Below are 3,599 nucleotides of genomic sequence, written 5' to 3' on the forward strand. Positions count from 1 at the left end.
CTCACTCCAAGAGCTGCTGAGATCCAAATCTTTCCGTGCAAGATCGTTCGCGCGCGCTCAATTTGTTTAAATCAAGACATGCATTGAATCTTGCCTCTTGTATGAGATGATTGAATCCCAGGATTCAATCCTTGATGACGATTATATCTGGCGTAACTATGAAAATGTATCTAGTTACCGTTGATGATTTAGTATCAGTGAAAAGCTTGGTTTGACAAGACACAAATGTTTCAGCGACTGGTGAGAAAATTGCATTGACTCTAGCAACCCATATGTAGGTAAAACCATTCATGTAATATTTGAGCGTCTCTAACCATAATATTTTAGACAAATGCTTGCAATTGCATCTGTCTAAGTCGGCCCCCCCCCCCAGGTCGAACGCATCCAACAAAAGGTGGTCCAGAATGTGCAGTTTGCAGAGGTCATATTCAACATTATGATGGCGCCTAACCGTATTATGTCCGTACCTGGAATTTATAAATAACTGACTCTAATCATATTCAAGTATTTCAGTCGTCCCTTGCTTAGTTGGTGCCCTCAAGAAAAATGTACTCAGCGCTAAGGAATTGGATATGAAAAATATGGAATAAAATATGTCAGAAATAAAATTATTATCATTGAACGGTTTTGCAAAGAATTACTTTGAAGTGTTATTCCCGTCCTTTCGAGCGAGATCCCAAACTAAAAACACTTGAAAGTCTTGCATTTCATCCTGTCCACTGCAGAAGCTAGAGCGTTGCACGAATCTTATTTATCTCTTGACATAAATTAAAAGCACAATATTCATCAAGTTTTTTAAGAGCGTCGATACCGCCACAAATAAGCTCTCTTCCTGGTAGGGATTCAGCAAGCTTCAACTTGTGTGTGATCGGTCGTAAAACTTATCAATTGGTTTTCAAACGACCCATGTAAATTTTCAGATCGTTTGATTCGTATCAGAAAGGAAAGATTCAAATATGACGTCCATCGTTTTTTTAGATTTAAAGATCCCCCTTCCCCCTCTGTCAAGATTTTTTCCAATACCTTATACACGTACTGTCACACTTTCGTAGAACAAAATGATGGACGTCATATTTTGATGATCCCAAACTGAGCTTACTTATGGCGGTCATGAGCGCTCGCAAAAACTGCATAACTGTCAGAATTCCACACAAAACAATGATAGCATTTCATTAACAAGGATTCAATCCTAGGATTGAATCCCTAGCAAAACTACGCTCACTGAGATTGAAAAATCAGGATTCAAAACGATTACACTAAAGCTTTGATTACACAGTGCGTGCAATGCACGAACATTTGTGCAAGTTGCGCGAATGTTTGCGCGAGCTGTGTAATATTGCAATTTCAGAGATAACTTTCCGTTCTGCGGTTGAACAGAAAGCTACCGCAGCTGTCACATTACTGATTTTCACAAAGCATCATGGATCGGCTGCTATGATACCTTGGAAACCATACTGATGATTGTTGTTTTCGGCTGTTTTTCAAAACTGTGGACTCTACTAGCATACTTTGATTAGATGGTTTCGTTCAATGATACAATGATTCTCAAGTCTGCGGTGTAGCATAAGATAGCGGTGCGAATAATAAAGAGATGAGAAAAAAAAAATATAATAATTAGCATTTCCATTAATTTTAGATTCCCGAAATATAGCCGTTACCACAATGCATTAAAGCAAAAAAAAAAGCTTTGGAATTGGAAAGGGTGGAGCTAATTTGTCGCACTGCTTCTTGTTCTGGTTCTTTATTTCCGTTGCATCCCGATCTTATTTTCCCCTTCGTCGTTTCCCCTTCGTTCATTCTGATTGGTTGCAGTTCAGATGTTGGCAGCTATATAACACGCAACGCTTGCTTTGACTAGCTCATTCAATAGTCCGATGCTGAAGACGACACACCAGCAGCAGAGCAGCGGTAGCAGAACAGCAGTAGCAGAGCAGCAGTAACCGGTGAAAAACCGAGGAGCCCGAAGACGACGACAACAACACGTTGTCTATTCGGCACGGCAGCAACCCCAGCCTGCTCAGAGCGGCACAGCAGCGGTGCTCCGTTTGAATTGCGAAAGATCGCAAACGACGACGAGAAGAGGAAAGCGATAGTGGACAGCCATCGTACGACGAGGCTGTTTTCGAGCTACTCTCGTCTCGGTAGCGGTGATCATTGTCGTAGCCGGACGTCATGCCGGAAGCGGCCTCGCTCTGCATGATCACCGCTACCGAGACGAGAGTAGCTCGAAAACAGCCTCGTCGTACGATGGCTGTCCACTACCGCTTTCCTCTTCTCGTCGTCGTTTGCGATCTTTCGCAATTCAAACGGAGCACCGCTGCTGTGCCGCTCTGAGCAGGCTGGGGTTGCTGCCGTGCCGAATAGACAACGTGTTGTTGTCGTCGTCTTCGGGCTCCTCGGTTTTTCACCGGTTACTGCTGCTCTGCTACTGCTGTTCTGCTACCGCTGCTCTGCTGCTGGTGTGTCGTCTTCAGCATCGGACTATTGAATGAGCTAGTCAAAGCAAGCGTTGCGTGTTATATAGCTGCCAACATCTGAACTGCAACCAATCAGAATGAACGAAGGGGAAACGACGAAGGAGAAAATAAGATCGGGATGCAACGGAAATAAAGAACCAGAACAAGAAGCAGTGCGACAAATTAGCTCCACCCTTTCCAATTCCAAAGCTTTTTTTTTTGCTTTAATGCATTGTGGTAACGGCTATATTTCGGGAATCTAAAAATAATGGAAATGCTAATTATTATATTTTTTTTTTCTCATCTCTTTATTATTCGCACCGCTATCTTATGCTACATGCGGTAGAACTTTGACAGCTGCGGTAGAACTTGGCGGCTACCGCAGGACGGAAAATTTTCAAAAGAAACGCAATATGTGCACGAACTAATAGAGTAGAAGCATTAACCTAAGAATGCTAATGTCGCTACTGTTCGTGTTACCAACATCTAGTTTGCCACGCGCTGACAGCTTGAGTACCGGTCCTCAAAGTGTCAAATAAATTTTAAAATCATCCAGTACAACATGGCATCGAACAAACAATGATAAGATACAGTTAAAGGTGATAATAAACTAATTCAGTTTTGTGAGAACAGCGTCATTAGCGTTCTACTACTAATATTTCTATTACTAATAGCAAATATTTTATAGGAACATATTCGTGCATTCTAACATGTTGGTTCGTCGAACTTGCATTACATAGCAACCATAGACTGTTGTTTGATACAAAAGGAAAACAAATTACTCAAATTGATAATGAAAAAAAGTTCTGCAGAGTTTCTTCGAGAGATTTCTACTGGATTTTTTTCGAAGATTTCTCCAGGGATGTTACAGAAATTCCCCCAAGATCATATCTACAGTGATTCCTACAGCGATTTCGCAGGGATTCTACTAAAAATTTTGCCAGAGATTCCTCTAGAAAGAACATTTAATAACCTTCATTTTTTTCAGACCTGCTCAGATAGAGCTCCAGGAGTACCTTTAGCAATTCCTCTAGGGATTATACCAGAAGCATTATCACGGATTTCACTAGGGATTATTCCAAAGATCCCTCCAGAAATATATTTACAGGGATTCCGCTAGAGATTACCCAAGGAGATTCTTAA

At 41.4% G+C, this 3,599-nt stretch overlaps 1 long non-coding RNA gene across 1 annotated transcript; it reads left to right on the plus strand.

The window, feature by feature from the left end:
• The first annotated feature begins 203 nt into the window (after positions 1 to 203).
• On the plus strand, positions 204 to 637 carry LOC110674356. Its single transcript, XR_002498787.1, has 3 exons — positions 204 to 274; positions 328 to 459; positions 514 to 637. It is a non-coding gene; the product is annotated as an uncharacterized LOC110674356 (long non-coding RNA).
• The last annotated feature ends 2,962 nt before the right edge of the window (positions 638 to 3,599 follow it).

The sequence above is a fragment of the Aedes aegypti genome, chromosome 1 (genome assembly GCF_002204515.2).
Source record: "Aedes aegypti strain LVP_AGWG chromosome 1, AaegL5.0 Primary Assembly, whole genome shotgun sequence".
Classification (NCBI taxonomy): domain Eukaryota; kingdom Metazoa; phylum Arthropoda; class Insecta; order Diptera; family Culicidae; genus Aedes; species Aedes aegypti.